The sequence below is a fragment of the Giraffa tippelskirchi genome, chromosome 1 (assembly GCF_054371585.1).
Source record: "Giraffa tippelskirchi isolate mGirTip1 chromosome 1, T2T-mGirTip1v1.2.pri, whole genome shotgun sequence".
NCBI classification, from domain to species: Eukaryota; Metazoa; Chordata; class Mammalia; order Artiodactyla; family Giraffidae; genus Giraffa; species Giraffa tippelskirchi.
The window spans coordinates 192,302,483-192,316,499 of record NC_137275.1 but is presented as its reverse complement, the minus strand read 5'-3'; the positions used below and the strand labels follow the sequence as shown (position 1 = coordinate 192,316,499).

The 14,017-nt window shown below is 39.5% G+C and overlaps 1 protein-coding gene across 7 annotated transcripts in view; it reads right to left on the bottom strand.

The window, feature by feature from the left end:
- UBAP1 (ubiquitin associated protein 1) overlaps positions 1-14,017 on the bottom strand; it is a 111,610-nt gene that overhangs the window by 80,562 nt on the left and 17,031 nt on the right. The window contains exons 3-4 of one of the 7 annotated variants that reach the window (XM_081519492.1): positions 12,508-12,633; positions 8,114-8,235 (exon numbers count right to left, since the gene is read on the bottom strand). The exons of 5 other annotated variants lie outside the window; for them this stretch is intronic. The gene's annotated coding sequence lies outside the window, so the exon portion shown is untranslated. The remainder of the gene's footprint in view (positions 1-8,113; positions 8,236-12,507; positions 12,634-14,017) is intronic. One more of the 7 variants, XM_081519554.1, reaches the window with a different exon arrangement.

Sequence of the window (14,017 nt, the reverse complement as noted above, 5' to 3'; positions counted from 1 at the left end):
TGTATAACACTGGGAACTATATTCAGTATCCTGGAGTAAACTGTAATGCAAAAGAATAAAAAAAAATCATATATATATATGTTTAACTGAATCACCTCTCTGTACATCAGAAATTAACACAACATTGTAAATCAACTATACTTCAGTAAGAAAAAAATCAGTCATTAGAAAGAGAGGTGATAGAATTAACAGGCAAGGACTTTAAAAGAATTATTATAAATATGCTCAAAACGTTTAAAGAAAAGTATGAACATAATGGAGTGAGATGGGACATGTAAAAAAAAGAACAAAATCTTACTTCTAGATATGGAAACTACAATAGGCCAAAAGAAAATTTTACCGGCTGATAAAATAGCAGATTAGATAGTACTAAAAGGAGACGCCAATGAAACTGACATCATAGCAATAGAAAGTATACAGTATAAAACACAAGGGAAAATAAGACTGGAAAAAAAAAATGAATAGAGTCTCACTCCTCTGTGAGACAATATCTAGTGTTCTAATACATGTGTAATTAGAGTCCCAGGAGGAGTCAGGAAAATTTTTTTAATAATGTCCACATTTTCTTAATTTTTCTGAAAAACCATTTATCCAGTTAGGATGAAGACAAACCATACCAAGGCACATTCCTGAAAAACAGTAAGATAAAAAAGAATCTTAAAGGCAATCAGAAAAAAAAAAAGAAATAAAAGAAAAAGAAAATACATAGGAACAGATATAAGAAAGATCAAAGATCTCTCAACTGAAATTATGCAAGCCAGGCAACAGAATGACATCAGTGAAGTGTTTAGTTGCAACCCATAATTCTCTACTCACAAAAAATATCCATCAAAAATGAAGGGGAAAAAAATGAAGGAAAAAATAGCACATTTAAAAAGTGGTTATACATATAAAGGAATATTATTCAGCCATAAAAAGGAAATTCTGGGAATTCCCTGGCAGTTCAGTAGTTAGGACTCAATGTTTTCACTGCTGTAGGCTCAGGTTCAATCCCTAGTTGGGGAACTAAGATCCCACAAGCAGCACAGTGCAGGCAAAAAAAAAAAATTTTTTTTGACATGCTACAACATAGATGAATCTTGAAGACACTTTAAGTAAAATAAGCCAGTCACAAAAGGACAAACGTTTTATGATTCCACTTACACGAAGTATTTAGAGTAGTCAAATTCATAGAGACAGGAAGTAGAATGATGGTTGCTCAGGGGCTGAGGGGAATGAGGGAATGAAGTTTCAGTTTTGCAAGATGAAAAAGTTCTAGAGATTGGTTATACAACATAAGTATACTTAACACTATTGAAATGTACACTTAAAAATGATTAAGATGGTTAGGTTTTATGTTATGTGTATTTTACCACAATTATTAATTAAAAATTTTCAGGGACTTCCCTGGTGGTCCAGTGGTTAAGGATCTGCCTTCCAAAGCAGGGGATGCAGGTTCGATCCCTGGTCAGGAAACCAAGATCCCACAAGCCAAGGGGCAACTAAACCCAAGCACTGCAACCACTGAGCCCACTCACTCTAGAGCCCACACACCACAACTAGAGAGCCCACATGTTCTAGAGGCTGTGCTCCACAACAAAGACCCAGCATAGCCACAGACACACAAAAAATTGTCAGCACAGCATTATAAATCAACTCTACTCCAATAAAAATTAATTTTTAAAAAATTAAAACATTTTAAATGATTAAGATGATCAATTATATGCATCTGTATTTTCCACACTTTCTTAAACTTAAAAATTAATTTTTAAAATGAAGGGAAAATAAGATTTTTTTCAAACAAACAGAAGCTGAGAAATTTCACCCTCATACATTTTTGATGGGACTATAAATTGGTGCTGCTATTGTGAAGATTCCTCAAAATATTTACTATATGATACAACAATTCCACTTCAGGGTATTTATTGAAGAACACAAAAACACTAAGTTGAAAAGATATTGCATCCCTATGTTCATTACAGTATTATCTACAATAGCCAAGATATAGAAACAACCAAAGTGTCTATTGATGGATGAATGGATAAAGAAGATGTAGAATACTACTCATCCATAAAAAGGAATGAAATCCTGCCATTTGCAACAACATGGATGAATATTGAAGGTATTATGCTAATTAAAATAAATCAGAAGGTAAAAGACAAATATTGTATGATAGAAGTCATATGTGGAATCTAAAACAAATAAATAAAACAAAAACAAACTCATAGATACAGAGATGAGATTACTGGTTACCAGAGGAGGTGGGATTTGGCGAGGTAGGCTAAAAGGATGAAGGGGATCAACTGTGTGATGATGGATGGTAATAGGCTATGTGATACATACAGGTGTTGAACTATAATTCTATACACCTGAAATGTATATGTTTTTTTAAAAAAGCTGAGAAATTTTATCACCCTCAGATCTATAATATCAAAAATGTTAAAGAAATTTCTTTAGACAGAAGTATGATGATACCAGAGGGAAATTAGATCTACATAAAGGAGAAAAGAAAGCCAGGAGTGGTAAATACATAATTACAAACAAAAAAATTCTCATTTTAAAATATATTTGAGATAATTGACTGTTTACAAATACAGGATTGTATTTTATAGTTTATAATATATATAGACTAAAACATATTGCAATAACAATACAAAGAACAAAAGGAGAAAAGAGAAGGAGGAACAGGCTGGGGGCGGAAGAAGTAGAAGAGAAGAGGAAGGACAAAAACACATGGGACAAATAGAAGACAAACTGCAGTAATGTATGCTGAAACCATATCAGTAATTACATCAAATATAACTGATGTAGAAGTTCCACTTTCAGCATGAGAGCATGAGGATCTCAGAGGAAACCGGTGAAAATTATTTTAAAAAAAGTTAAAATATTTGGAAATGGCCCTATGAGCACAAAGCAAATGAAACATTTATTTTTCAAAAAATCTACTTAAACTCAGTAAGAACTGTTACAGTCTGTGTTGTTTGAACCAAGAATCTCACTCTCTTGTCTTCTTGCTCCCAACTCAGTAAGGCAGAGACTCTTCTGGAGACTTGTACAGTCAAGAACCCAAGCCCCCTCATCCCCCAGGCTCTCAGTCAGAGGGCTCTCTTCTTAGAAGGGAAATAAATACATCAGCATTTCTTATTCTACCCTCAGCTACCTGTTGCTCAGGCTAAATTCAGGGTAACGGCAGCCAAGAGGTGTGGGGTTCCTTTCTTCTGCCCAGACCTCATTCACTGGGTATGGTGCAGATGAAAAAACTGATTGTTCTTGAGGCTTACTGGCAGGGGTCTCAGGCAGAGAGGCAAGCCAAGGGGACCCATGCCTGCTTCCTCCCCTCACGTCCACAGAGCAGTCAGGTCTGAAAGTGGGATGTCACTTAGAAAGAACTGCGCCATTGTGTCCTCCTCCAGCACAAGAGATGTGGCTCACAGATTTTGACCAGAGGCGAAGCAGGCCATAGAACAGTGAGTTCTAATCCCTTCCCAAAGGAATTGACTACATTTGCAACCAACCATTGAGAAATTCAATCCTAAGAGTGCTCTCAAAACCAGTGGAAGTTGTGGCAAAAGACAACTAGGAGAAGATGTTAATAGAGAAGTTCTTTGACAATAGGCTCAGATATAAACCAGCTACGATGTCAAAGAAAAACAGGAAAAGAGATGATTGTTGAGATCCTTCCTGGGCTTAGAACAAATCTCAGACACTGACCTCAGGAAGAATCCTTTCAAAGGAGCCCAAATTTGATTGAATTACTCTGTGAAGCAATTGATGTCCTAACACTGTGGAAAATAAAGTAATCTGACAATTAGAGAAGCTTAATAGCTGAGTGTAGTCAGAGACAGAGAGAGCCAAAAAAGGAAAAACATGGGGAACAGAAACTGTCTATGAAAGTGACCAGAGGTCCAATTTAACCAACAATGATTTCAAAGTAGCCACTAGAAGGATGTTTAAAGAACATATCAACACAGAGAGAACTAGTGGATTACATTTCTGTGGCAGGAGAATTGCAAGGTAAATTTAGGAGATGTTACATGGAAAAATCAAGGAAGTTTTCAAACATCAATGGAGTTATATCAAAAGTTCACAGGAGTTGATCTTGAAGGAGCTCCTATCGTCCAAGCTACATAGATTTGAAAACTGAAAAGGTAATGACTGTTATTGAATGAAACACAATGAACCTCTAAAAATCCAAAATGAAATCTGAAAGGTAAAGTGAGAAAAAAAGTACTTTTACCAAATGAAGCAGCTACAAAATTGAACAGAAAGAATTAAACATTTATCCTACCTATTCAGTAGAAACCATATTTCATTGAAACTAAAGTGTCCAAGTAATGAGAAAATATTCTTCTATATCAAAGATAACTTGCTAATAAATGTATTAAAAAGTAGTTGAAAAATTATCATTTCCCAGTACATAATTGTATTATTAATTCAGGCAAAGTTTATTAATTGATGTTAATCATTAATGGGTGGTTGATAGGGAGCTGTTCCTTTGTATTTCCAAAGCAACCCCACTCTGATCGTAAGATGAAGAAAAATATAAATTTCAAGCTGTCACTTCCTCAGTCCATTGATCAAAATAGGTCTTACTCTTATTAATGGTGGGACAAACCAGTGCTATGTATCTCCTTGGGAGGTGCGGGGCAATATACAATATGATCTGTGATGTATTTTGGTTGAAAGTGTTTAACTTGAACTAATGAAGCCTTTAAATCTAAATTTCACTTACAAGAAATAGAAGAACAAATTGAATGACAGCTTGAGGAAGCAATCAGAATAATTTAGAAAGTGAAACAGTTGGCAGGAAAACTGGTCTAATTTCTTTAGCAAGTCAGGGTTATTTTTTAAAAGGAAAAAAGAAGAGAAAATACATAAATAAAAGGAAGGTAGACTTTAAAATAGTTAAAATGGTAAATTTTACGTGATATACTGTTTACCAAAATAAAAAACCTACTCTACTGAGAGATATTGATAGTGGGGGAGGCAGTACAGGGCCTGTGGTGCAAACTTCTGTACTTTCTGCCCAATTTTGTCATGAATATAAAACTGTCTTAAAAAATAAAGATTTGGTGGGGTTTTTTTTTTTTGGCTGCACTAGGTCTTTGTTGCTGCTCTGGGGCTTTCTCTAGATGTGGTGAATAGCGGGCTACTCTAGTTGTGGTGTGCGGGCTTCTCATTGCAGTGGCTTCTCTTGTTGCAGAACACAGGCTCTAGGGCACGCGAGCTTCAGCAGTTGTGACACTTGAGCTCAGTAGTTGTGGTGCATGGGCTTAGTTGTCCGAAGACATGTGGAATCTTTCCAGATCAGGATTCGAACCTGTGTCTCCTGCATTAGCAAGTGGATTCTTAACCACTAGACCACCAGGGAAGTCCTAAAGTTATTTTTAAAAAGTACTCTCATAGATTTAAAAAGACTTAAAGGGACTAACAACCAAACTCAAAGTTTTGCAGTCTGGTCTGTGATTGGATCCTACTTTGGACAGACCACCTGTATAAGTCTATTTTGGTACAATTGGAGAAATATGAATAGGAAATGAGAATTAGATCAGTTGAGAATGCAAGAGATTTAAGAATGGCTGCTTGCATGTGTGCTAAGTTGCTTCAGTCTTATCCGACTCTTTGCAACCCCATGGACTGTAATCCGCCAGGCTTCTCTGTCCATGGGATTTTCCAGGCAAGAATACTGGAGTGGGTTGCCATGACCTCCTCCAGGGGATCTTCCCCACCCAGGGATCAAACTCAAGTCTCTCATGTCTTTTGCATTGGCAGGTGGGTTCTTTGCCACTGAGCCACTTGGGAAACCCTTAGGAATGGATAGATTGCTTTAAAATAATTCAGCATTGGGATTCCCCGGCAGTCCAGCAGTTAAGACTCTGCCCTTCCACTGTCATTCCATCCCCGGTCCAGGAAATAAGACCCCACATGCTGCTTGGTGCAGCCAAAAAGTAAAGTAATAATAATAATAATAATAATAAATTTTAAAATAAAATACGTCAGGATAAAAAATTGAATTGAAAAAGGAAAAAATCATTGACTAAAATCTAAAGAAGTTTAAAGAGAAATATTTATCTGTTCCTAAAGTAATTACTTCTTTCAAAAAATCATTACAGTTAAATTTAAAATTCATAAATTAAACAAAATAGTTAAATTAAAATACTATAAAACTATGTGTTTCTGAAGAACTTTCCTGATCAAATTTATTTTGACCTAAGTTATCACTGTAGATTAATTTTTCACCATATATAAATTAAAAGTTATGAAAGAGGGACTTCTCTGGAGGTTTAGTAGTTAAGAATCCACCTACCAGTGCTAGGGACATGGGTTCGATCCCTGGTCCAGGAACTAGAATGCCAAAGGGCAACTAAGATCATGTCCCCTAGAGCTCTGCTCCGCAGCCAGAGCACTCCCCCACTGGCTGCAACTAAAGAAAGTCAGCACATAGCAAGGACAACAAGCCCTTGCGCCTTATCAAACACCCAGCACAGCCAAAAATAAATAAATAAGTTATGATAGAAAAAAGTGAAAAAGGAACACTCTAGGTCAGCACATTTTATTACAGTTAACACTATAAACTCAAGTAGACTTGAAAAAAGTTACAAAATTAAATGGTACCAAATTATAATAATTACTCTCCTTGGGCTTCCCAGGTGGCTCGGCAGTAAAAGAATCCATCTGCAATGCAGGAGATGCAGGTTCGAACACTGGGCCGGGAAGATCCCCTGGAGGAGGGCATTGCAACCCACTCCAGTATTCTTGCCTGGAGAATCCTTATGGACAGAGGAGCCTGGCGGGCCACAGTCCATAGGGTCGCAAAGAGTCGACACAATTGAAGGGACTTAGCACACACATAGCTTTTCAGGTGTTTCAGACATTGATTCCTCAAGCCTCAGGGGCTCCTCCCTCCTGTACCTCTGGTTCCCAGGAGCAGTCTATTGGTCAGGTGATTGAAACTCGTGATTGTAACTCAGGCCAGAAGGTTTACCAGGAAAAAGAGAAGTGTTTCCAAATTGTGAGAGCGATTAGAAAACAAAACAAAAACTCTTGAGCTCACTCTAACTCTCTGGAACCAACACTCAGAAACTGGGTGAAGTTTCTGTAGAACTCAGAGAGACAAAAGAGCAAAGTCTCTTTTAATGGACTTTGTGCCAGGACCAGCCCTGAACCAAGCTCTGAACCAAGAGGTGGGCGTGGCTTATTTCAGTAAAGGAAGTTCTGGAAAATTGGAAGTGTGGAGATGGTCTGCAGATCAGTCAGAGAAATGGTGGATAGGTGAACAGTGAGATATAAGAAAGAGAAGTTGGAAATTCCCTGGCGGTCCAGTGGTTAAGATTCCCAAGGGTCCGGCATTCAATCCCTGGTCGGGAACTAAGATCCCATGAGCCATGTGACATGGCCAAAAATATAAATAAATAAAGAGAAGTTGATAAGAAATGTGAGCCACCCTCTGAAGCAACTTTCTTCATTTTTCTACTACTCTTGCCCTCATCTTTAGCTCTATTTTCTTTCTTCCCCATATTCTTGGGAGAGTAGGAAGGAGTAGATGAAATTGATGGGAGTTTACTGCTCAACAGCAAAAAAAAAAAAAAAAAAAATGCAGTAGTTTAAACCAACTTTGTCCTCTTCATCAGCCCACAATTAATGTCATTGTAAATGGTAAATAGAAATTTGAAAAAATCCGTTTTTGCTCAGGATTTTTCATTGTAGAGGCTGATTTTAAGTAGATCAATATACTGTAATTACCAGAATTCTGCTATCATGTCGTTAACCTGCATTTAAGCATAGAAAAGTTATTTCCTTCTCACCCTGATGACTCAGCCTTGAACTTAAGTCAGGTCTGCAAAAGGGAGATAAAGGAGTAGAAGTCTCCACAGAGGGAGGAGAAAAACACTCCTTCAGCTAGAATCGGTTTCCACTCAGAGGCAGCTCTTGGATATTGGTTGGTGGCCAAGAGTGGGCTGATGTCAAGTGGTCCCTGATGTTTGCCAGTCCCCAAGGTACCAGGGACACAGCTGGGTGGGAAGGATCTCTGCCTAGAGCTCCATCCCCCAGTCCTACTTTCTAACAAAAGTGATCCCACAGCCAGATGGTAGGGAATGGGAAGTAGGGAAGACTGGAGAAGAGGAGGACTGACCAGATTAGCAGGCGGTTCCTTCGCCACAGCAAGGGTTTAAGTGTGAAAGCAGGGCACAGATGGTCTTCCAAGTAATTAGAGAAATTAAATCCCCAGCATTTTTTAATCCATGTACATCCAGACTGTTAAAAAAAAGAAGAAGAAAGGAAGGAAAGTGGGGAGGGAGGGGAAGAGAGAAAGGAAGGAAAGCAGAGGAGAAAAAGAGAAAGAAAGAAAGAAAAAGAGACAGAAAGGGATGGAGGGGGGAGGGTGAAAAGCTCTTTGAGTCTTTGCTTGGGCAAAGTACTATTCTTGACATTCCTTCCCAGAAGCACTAGAGTTTTCTCATTTCCCTCTTTTACAATTTCCTGAATCATGTTTTATCCTTTATGTCTTCCTCTGGCCCCCACCCTCTCCCATCTGGCTCATATACTTAGGAGAATTGGCTGAAATACAATCTCTTGGCTGCGGCCAGAAATTTCTCTCTTAACGGGTTCTTGCTGATTGTTTCAGCTGAATCCCCATTAATAGTAGAAAAACTTCATTATCAACACACTCAGTAATGTTACAGCTTGACCTGGAAGCTTAGGGTACTGCTTGATATTCCATCCTTAACTAGTTGTGAAGGATGAGGGACCCTTTGTCACTAGCACTGTCTACACACTGATGATGACAGGTGTACAGGATCTAGTATAAGAGATACCTCGTGGTTCTGGCCAATGAGAAGAGGTTTTACAAAGAACCAGAGGGGCAGATGGCCTTAACAGAGCTACCTGTGCCTAGAATGAACTTCCTAGACTGTGATGGGCCTTTGTGAGTGTTGATTTCACCACTACAGAAAGTGAACGGCGTCCCTAGCAGTGTGATAAAGGGGAAAGACTGTTGACATGGTTTTAGTCCTGCCTCTGCCGTAATTCTGGAGAAGGAAATGGCAACCCACTCTGGTATTCTTGCCTGGAGAATTCCATGGACAGAGGAGCCTCGTGGGCTACAGTCCACGGGGTCACAAAGAGTCGGACATGACTAAGCAAATAAGCATACACACACAGACACACGCTGTTACTGTGTTGCTTCTGCAAGTTGCCTTACCTCTCTGAAACTCAAATTCCTCCTTTATAGAATGGAGATGATATTGTCTTATTTCTCAGGGCTTTTGAAAGTTTCAAACGAGCGCTGTGACAGTGTTTTGAAAAGCATGAAGAGTTATAAAATAGAATAGAATATTATTTTATTCATCTTTACCCCTAATCATTCTTTTGTATTTTAAATGTATGAATAGATCCTTCATTCCAGATACCAACTCCTGGGAGAACAAATTTGACCTGAATCATGCAATGATTTCAGAAGTTACCAAGCATGGACTGAAACGGACTTGAAGAGATGCGGATCACTGGGTCATGATTTAGCAGGTTCACTGAGGGCATGTGTTCACTTATTCACACAACAAAGGAGGCAGAAATGAAGAGGTCCCCAACAGCTTGTAAGCGACTCTGGCCAGGGCTTCCCTGGTAGCTCAACGGTGAAGAGTCTGCATGCCAATGCAGGAGACATGGGTTCAATCTCTGATCCGGGAAGATTCCCACATGCCAAGGAGCAACTAAGCCTGTGTGCCACAACAGTTGCGCCTCTGCTCTAAAGCGCATGCTCTACAGCAAAAGAAGCAACCGCAGTGAGAAGCCCAAGCACTGAAACTAGAGAGTAGCCCCCAGTCATTGCAATGAGATAAAACTCTCGAAGCCACGAGGACCCAGCACAGTCACAAGTAAATAAGGAAGAATGTTTTTAAAATAGCCTCTGGCCAACTATCTTATCTAATTACCATGCTGAATAGTCAGCTGGTAGAGGGAAGGAGAAAAGCAGTTGCTGCTCTGTATTTGATAGACTTTAGGATTCTTGTTTGGAAGATTTTTTTAAAATACCTCCAGCTGCCTTGAAAGCACCATTCACAAGGCTAAAATGTAGTAATCAGGCTAAAATATTTTTAGTTGTTGGTTTTTTCCAGACTAGCAAATATTTTAAAAATTCATAATACTCAGTGTTGGCTAAGATGTGGAAAAATAGACACTCTCATAAGGAAAGTATAAATAGTACAATCTTTGGAGGATGATGTGGCCTTTCTACTCAACTCCAAATTTTACAACACAATCAGGCTATAGAAAGGAAGAGGGATTTCCTAGGTCCTAAAAGTCTACTTTATAATAATTCTTAAAATTTTAGAGCATTTTATAAGTCATATATGTGATCTTATGTGATCCTCAGTATAATTCAGTAACACATTCATTTGAAAAATAAGGAAACCAAGGTTCAGATATATCCCCTTGATTTCTTCAGAGTCTCACTGTTAGGAAGGAGTGGAGGCAGGATTAAGATCACTAAAATCCAGCTGGTGTCCTTCCTACAGAACAAAATGGACAGAACACAAAGGAACAGTCTTCTTACTAGATGGGACCAACAATACTTTCCGGAATAAGATGGAATACAAGTCAATTTTTTAAAACAGAAACATCTGGGTAGGCATAACATCTGCCAAAGTGTCACTTAGGTATTTTTTTAATTTTAAAAAATTTTTTGTTTATTTAGTGGCTGTGCTGGGTCTCTGTTGCTGCCCAGGCTTTTCTCTAGTTTCGGTGCATGGGCTTCCCTTTGCAGTGGCTTCTCTTGTTGCATAGAATAGGATCTAGAGCACTCGGGCTTCAGTAGCACATGGGCTTGGTTCTTGCAGCTCCTGGGCTCTAGAGCACAGGATCAACAGTTGTGGCGCACGAGCTTAGTTACTCCACCCAGGAGGGATCTTCCCCGATTAAGGATCAAACTCATGTCTCCTATATTGGCAGGCAGATTCTTTACCACTGAGCCACCAGGGAAACCCCTAGACAGGTGTTTTTGATATGCTCTATGGATTATCAAGTTTTGTTTGATTCCAGTGACAGAAACTGTATTCAAACTGCAGCAGGTTTCCCAGAGTAACGTTATCAAGTTTGGCTTTTATCCCTTGGTTCTGCTTTTCTCAGTGTTGACTTTATTTTAAGATAGGCTCCCTCCTGCTGGATCCCAGCAGCTTCATTATAGATACTCTTCTAGTGTCGTGATCTTAGTGTTATGAAAACATTTCCCCCCACACCTCCAGCTTTGAACAGAACTGAATTACACATGCATTCCTAGGGTTAAATGGTTGGGTCAGCCCCAGTCCAAACTGCATGAACTGAAATTGAAAGTAAAAGCAGGATTCTGTTACCAAAAAGCAAGGATACTGAAAAGACCAAAACAATACTTACAATACCCTATAAAGTAACATAAAGAAGTTAGATGTTTTGATTGGAAAAAGGAAAGTAAAGCATTTGTGATTCTCACATTGAACACTTCCTCAAAAGACCCTTTTGTGGAAAGACAGAAAGCTTCCCAGGAAAATTACAGTTCCTCTGTTCCTACAAATTGATTTGTACAAAGAGAGCAATACCCTCCATCCACGGTGACAAAGAAGATGCGCCTGTCCACGGCTCGTCCACATGCCTACTGCCTCACTGTGCTGTGGCGGGGAACCTCTCAGGAACAAAATGGTTTCCATACTTACAGCTATTTCACTTGTAGCCAGATTAAGCAGGAAAAACATATAAGATATGAGTCTGTTGATATGTCTAGAGCAAAAAATCTGGAACCAGTGGGATATGGAAGGGCAAATGTGTGTGTATACATGTATTTGTGTGTGTGTGTGTGTGTACATTTATGTATAACTATAGGAAGCAAGGGGCTTCCCAGGTGGCTCAGTGGGAATGAACCTGCTTGCAATGCAGGAGACACCAGACGTATGGGTTCAATTCCTGGGTCGGGAAGATCCCCTGGAGGAGGGCGTGGCAACCCACTCCAGTATTCTTGCCTGGAGAATCCCATGGACAGGGCAGCCTGGCAGGCTATGGTCCATAGGGTTGCAAAGAGTCGAACACGACTGAAGCAACTTAGCACACGTAGCACACCAGTGGTTAAGAATCCACCTTTCAGTGCAGGGGATGCGGATTCAATCCCTGGTTAGGGAACTAAAATTTCACATGCCATGGGGCAACTAAGCCCTCGTGCCACAATTAGAGAGCATGCCAGCTGCAATGAAGAGGCAGTGCAGCCAAAAAATAAAAAGTGTTACAGCTGACTGCCAAGCACCTAGCTAAGGAGGATTCGTTTCTAACTGAAAGATGGGGTTATTGGAGAACAATTAGTGGTCATTCTCCTTCACTCCTCCAATCAAAGACAGATTCTATTCATCTGTCTCCCTTGAAACACTCAACATCCTTCAAGAATTAGTTTATATGACCTCTTTTAAGAAGGCATTCCTGGTCCTCTCCCTCGATTGAGCTCCCATGGTCCATTCACACATCTTATGTCCCTTAGGCTGTCTGGCATTTTAGGTAGATGGGTTCTCCTACCAGTCTATGAGTTCCTGGAGGACAGAGATGAGGTCCAAGTCAGATCTCTGCCATCCACCACACCCATCACACAGTAGAACCCAGAAATGATTACTAAATTAGCAAACTTGCTTCTCTTTTCTGAACCTGTTGAGAGTAAGTAAGAAATATCATTAGAATATTGAATAAAAACTCCTAAATAATTCAGTGTTTATTTTCTAAAAGCAAATAACTTCTCCAACGTAACCATATTTCTTAATTGTAGTTTGACAGAGAGATTTCTTGACATTCTTGGAGGAAAAGAAAGAAGAAGAAAAAAAAGGAACAGAAAAGGGGGAAAGAAAAATCTCCATGTCTTTGCGGTGATCTGTGTTGTTTCACTCCCATGCTCAGGCAGGTTGTTTGCAACCCTGACTTAACCTCCACTTCCTGCTTTCCCTGAGCCTAAAGAACGTCCAGAAGTGAAAACGTATGGTTTTCTCAGTTCTTCTCTAAGCATGTATCCTTCCCTTTTCATGTATATGGTTTTCTGGATTCCAGTATATACAGGAAACTTTCAAAGTCCTTATTCCCTCCCCTCATCGAATATCACTCCCTGCATTTTCCTCCCTAGAATTTTGGTGTGCCTGTCATTTGCTCCAACTATTTTTTTTTTTGTCCAGGCAAGTGCTAATTTGTTCATTTGCCTTTCAATGTTTTTAGGGAAAGTCCTCTGTATAGCTTCTCTGCCCCATAGAGTTCCAGGTTAAGTGAAACAAAGGAAAGCCCTTTACATCAGTCCTTTGGGGAAACCTCAGTCAGGTCAAAAAGACAAACTATTCTTTTGGAACAAGGTCCCCTCTGCTTCTTCCAGAAGCAGGTACCCATGCCAGGAACATGGGCTGCCAACTTTAAGACTGCTACCGCACCAGAGAGCAGTGGAGAGGGTGGGGCTAGGATAAGATAAAACATCACAAAGATCCCCTGCTGGGCTTCAGTGGCCTTTCTCTGTTTTAGCATTTAGTTGCTATAAACTTTTGACTATCTCCCAGAGTTCTGGTAAGACTGAGATAGCTTTTGCCAGGTCTTTTCAGAGTTTCTGGAGACAGAACCCACACTTTGGCATTTTTTCACTAATGCCACTTCTATCCTCCATGTCTTTTTACTACATATTATCTTTTTGTGACATCCTCTTGGTGAGTTCCTCAGAACAACCTTACAATTCACTAAGTCTCTCTTTGACTGTGTCTATTCAAATTATGTCTCTTATTTATTGAGGGCTACCCGCTCCCCCCACCCCAATAACTCTACTTTTCCATTTAAGGACATCCTTTTAAGGATTTCTAATTGATTCATTTATTTACATATTTTTCTTAATTTTATTTATGTATTTATTATTTTTGGCTGTACGGGGTCTTCATTGCTGTGTGTGGGCTTTCTCTAGTTGTGGTGAGCAAGGGCTACTCTCTAGCTGCAATGTGAGGACTTCTCATTGTGGTGGCTTCTCTTGTTGGAGACCATGAGGGCTTCAGTAGTTACGGCACATGAGCAC